Source organism: Mustela erminea, chromosome 1, assembly GCF_009829155.1.
Source record: "Mustela erminea isolate mMusErm1 chromosome 1, mMusErm1.Pri, whole genome shotgun sequence".
Lineage (NCBI taxonomy): Eukaryota > Metazoa > Chordata > Mammalia > Carnivora > Mustelidae > Mustela > Mustela erminea.
Window position 1 is genome coordinate 148,076,792 of NC_045614.1, and position 4,951 is coordinate 148,081,742.

Genomic DNA, 4,951 nt, shown 5'->3' on the forward strand with positions numbered 1-4,951 from the left:
ATGAGGGATCTTATAAACACAGAACTTCTCCATGAGGAGTGAGGGATTTCTGTTCCACTTCAGGCACCCCAACCAACCCTTGGAACCTGCACTTGGAGGGATGAGCTTCCAAAATGTCTGGTTTTGAAAATTAACAGGATTGTATCCAAGAGAATCAGAGTTGAACAGAACAGAAAGTCCACTCTTAAAGAGCTCATATGCAGAATCACTCATCCTGGAATCCAGTGCAAAAGCAACAGTTTGAAAAGTCTAGGCCACATGTGAAGGAAATTTAGTCGTTAATCTTAAAAACATCTACAAGGGGGCAAAATCCTACAGGGAGTCTCCCCAGGGACAAAAATTATGGTGGGCATCCTTTTTTACATGTTCCCACTCTCTTTTTATCACCAAAGCTGGTGGGGACTAATTTTGTACTCTAACTCTAACAAGCTAGTGCTGCCCCCATGCACTGCTGTCAGGTGTGGCAGGGAAGCACCCACCCCACCTAGCAGCTTCCTTGGTTCAAGCATACCCCCCACATCACTGATGCTGTCATGTCAGAGGCAGTGGGCAAGTGCTCTGCCTCCCTGTGCCATAGCTGCTGCCCTACCAGAGGTGGCAGGTGAGTGTTCCATCTACCCACACCACTGCCATGGCCACACCAGAAACAGCAGGTAAACACCCTGCCCCTTACACCAACCATCCCAAAGCCAGAGGACACATGCAGCCCACACAGGGGATTACCCTGAGTGCCATGCCTTGGTGAAGGGAAGGAATGCATTTCTGGGGTTCAGGGGCCTGAAACAAATAGAAAGACAATTTGAGAGATAACCAAGAGCTAAGGCATTGTTAAATAGTAAGGTCCACCTCCCATATAGGGGCACCCCTTAAAAACTGGAAGAAATAGCTGTTTTGCTTAACACATAGAAACAAATGTAGAGAGACAAGCAAAATGAGGAAACAGAACTATATCTCAAATGACAGTACAAGATAAAAGCCTAGGAAGGAAAAAAAAAAAAAAAAAAAAAGGAAATGGGGAGAAGTAATTTACCTGACAAAGAGTTCAAAGTAATTGTCATAAGAATGCTCACCAAACTCAGGGAGAGATTGTATGAACACAGCAAGAACTTCAACAAAGAGAACAAAAATATAAGAAAGTGCCCAACAGAAATAACAGAGCTGAAGATTAATAACTAAACTGAGAAATACACTAAGGGGATCCAACAGCAGACTAGCTGAAGCAGAAGAACAAATCAGTGGTCTGAAACACAGGATGGCAGAACTTACCCAAACAAAGCAGCAAAAGAAAAAGAGAATTTTAAAAAATGAATCTATTATAAATGAAATATCCCCAAGCTGTTTATACATTTTGCTCTTCCTGTGCCTTAAATATGAGGTTGGCAAAATCAGTGCCTGTTGTGGGAGTATCTGTTGCATTAGGAATGACTGAGGAAGCTTTCTTTCTTCCATCCATCTCCACAACTGCTTTTGTAGCTTGACAATGAAATTGCTGTCCTTTTTCAGAACAATGAGGAAAAGGGTAAAGAACTGAAGGAAATCTGCCATTCTCAGTGGACAGGCAAGCATGAGCTTTGGAAATTTTACTGCACCAACAAGCACTTGTTTTGTTTGGATGGTATAAACAGTGATATAAATATTAGATGGAATGACTACACAGCTGGTTGAACTTTTATACTCTGTAGTGCAGTTACAGATTTTGATTTCATCATTACCATTGTTGATCTTGAAAATGTTCTACCTTTCACACGAGCCTTTTGGAAAAATCTCCAAGGGCAAACCTCAAATGTCTTCTTAGCAGCCAATAGCTTGACTGCAGTGCTTCATTCACTAAATGAAGTGGTAAAAAATACTGAAGATTCTCATGAATTTTGATTTGAACAAGCCACAAAACTGGCAAGTAAACTTGATATTCAGGTGAGACTCCCTGGGAAATTCCACAGAGCTCAGCAAGGTAATCTGGAATCTCAGCTCACCTCTGGGAGTTACAATAAAGAAACTAAAAGTTCCATCAGTGAACCACATTATTCAGGAACTGAAAGATATAATATCAGAACAGCACCTCAAAGCTCTTAAATGCTTATCTTCTGTACCCTCTGTCATGGGACAGCTCAAATTTAAAACATCAGAGGAGCACAATACTGACATGTACAGAAGTGACTTGCCCCACCCCAACACACTCTCACCTGTGCTGCATTGCTAGAGAATCAAGTGGAAAAGTGGAGGGAAAGATAAAGAGCTTCCATCCACCATTTATGAAATCCTGGATCCACCAAACATCAAGTTTTTTCCTGATGTTTATGCATTGCTTGAAAGTTCTATGTATTCTTCTTGTGATGAAGGTTTGAGAATGAACACTAAGAAAATGGGCAGAAGCATCTCAAAGCATACCTGAAGAACACTTTGACACACCAAAGGTCAAGTAACTTGGCTTTGCTTAACATTTGCTTAACATTTGATATAAAACATGATCTGGATTTAGTGGTGGACATATATGTCCAACTCTATACAACTAAGTCCGAGCTTCTTACAGATAACTCAGAAAACACTGAAAGTACCTAAGAGGCTTTTAAAGCAGCCTTTCTCTTATGTTTGATATATGGAAAAATCTGTAAGAAATTTGAAAACATCTTACAGAAAAGACATCAAGTGTATGTAGGCCACTTAATCACTAACTATCTTGACCTATTGACCTCTCATTGAGCACATTAGCCATTGATAATCTGACTATTTAAATGGCCCTGGTTTAAACTTTCATGCTTTGGAGACATACCTGTTCTTCCAGAAGATAGCATTGGAAGTGCCACGTTACACTTCTATGGGATCTCTGCTAATGGAACTTGGGAATTGTTTTAGTTAAGTCATTTTAGACATAACATTTATTATCACTGAATCCGACTGTCAGATGTTGAATTATCAGTTCTTGGAAGACACAGATTTTGAAGAGGTGTGGGAGGAAAGAATACATTTTATAAAATGTTACAATGAAGCTCACAAGTGACCTTTGAATAATAGGAGTGTTAGTACATTAAAAATCTATAATGGACAGTTAAGGGAGTCACCAGAGAGAGGGAGGAGAAATGTGTGAGCTTGCAAAGCAAGGATTGTGTGATATTTTGTCTCTACCAAATGAACTTAAAATAACAAGTTACAGTTAAAGTTTGAATGGAGAGCCAGCCATTGTTGTTCCACATTGGGTTGTTGCTGTTTATATTCCTTTGTTGAGCCTACATCTTCATAAGTTCTTTAGCAAATATACACTGAATACCTACACCTTCATAAGCGTTTTAGCCAGTATATATTGAACACCTCTGTTCATGGTCAAGACAGGATCAGAGGCCATGGATACTGACAACTGATTTGTCTGTTTTCCTCTGTCTTTTTCCATGATGATATCTATTGCCTTGTCTTGATTTATAAACACAATCTGGAAAGCTTACAAAAATAAGCGTTTTGTGATTTATCTAGGAATAACATAGAAAATATTATTGTTATTTTTGGTGAAAAAATCAATTTTGTGCAGTTTATTTCAACTTAAATAAAATGTGATTTTTAAAAAAAAAGTTAAAGATAAAAAGAGAATCTTAAAAGCAATGAAAAACAAAATACTTGTTACATATAAGGGAACCCCCATAAGACTATCAGCTGATTTCTAAGTAGAAATTTTGCAGGTTAGAGAAAGTGGCATGATATTCAAAATACTAAAAGGAAAAACAAACAAACAAACAAACAACAACAAAATAAAACCTTTCCAAACAAGAATACTCTGCCTAGCAAGATTATCATTACAGAGCTGGGGAAAAAATAGTTTTTCAGACAAATACAAACTAAAGGAGTTCACCATAAAAAAAACAGCCCTACAAAAGCATGTTAAAGGGACTACTTTAAGCTGAAAAGACAAAGTAATAATTAGCAACAAGAAAATATAATGTAAGCAAAAAACTCACTGGTAAAGGTAAATATATAATAAAGGAAGTAGATTAATCATTTTTAAAACTAGTAGGAAGGCTAAAAAGACAAAAATAGTGGAAATAACTATACCTAAAATAATTTTATAAGGGATACACATAATAAAGAGGTAATAAAATGTGACATCAAAACCATATGTAACCATAAAACAAACACCTGTAAAAAGTACAAAAAGAAAAAAAATACCAAAAGGACAGTGAGAAAAAGAATCTAAGCATAATACTAGAGATATCAAACCATAAGGGTAAGAAGCAAAAGAAGAATAAAAGAACAGGGAGAAAGTACAAAACATCCAGAAAACAACAAAATGTCAATAAGTACCTACCTAAAAATAATTAAGTGTGAATAGATAAAACTTTACAATCAAAAGATGCAATGTGGTTAAATATATAAAAACAAGACCCATCTATATATTGCCCACAAAAAAGTCAATTCAGATGTAAGGACAAATACTTACTGAAAGAGACAGAAAGGAAAAAGACAATTCATGCAAATGGAAATGAAAAGAAAGCTGGGGTAGAGAAACTTAGAAAAAAATAGACTTTAAAGCAAAGACTGTGATATAAGACAAAGATGGGCATTACAGAATCATATAGGAGTCAATCCAATAAGACAACATAACATTTGTAAATATTTATGTACCCAACAAAGACACCTAAATATAAAAGCATATATTAATGGAAATAAAAGAAATAAACTGACAGCAATACAATAATATTAAGGGGTTTCAATACACCATTTACTTCAATGGATAGTTCATCCACACAGGAAATCAATTAAGAGTTACGGGTCTTAGGGCGTCTGGGTGGCTCAGTTGGTTAGGTGACAGCCTTAGGCTTGGGTCATGATCTCAGAGTCTCTGGATTGAGTCCAGCATCAGGCTCCCTGCTCAACAGTGAGTCTGCTTCTCCCTCTGACCATCCCTCCTCTTATGTTCTCCCTCTCTCATTCTCTTTCTCTCAAATAAATAAGATCTTTAAAAAAA

The 4,951-nt window shown here is 37.0% G+C and overlaps 1 pseudogene; it reads left to right on the forward strand.

Annotated features, from left to right (window-relative positions):
* The first annotated feature begins 1,319 nt into the window (after nt 1-1,319).
* LOC116591187 lies at nt 1,320-2,559 on the forward strand (annotated as a pseudogene).
* The last annotated feature ends 2,392 nt before the right edge of the window (nt 2,560-4,951 follow it).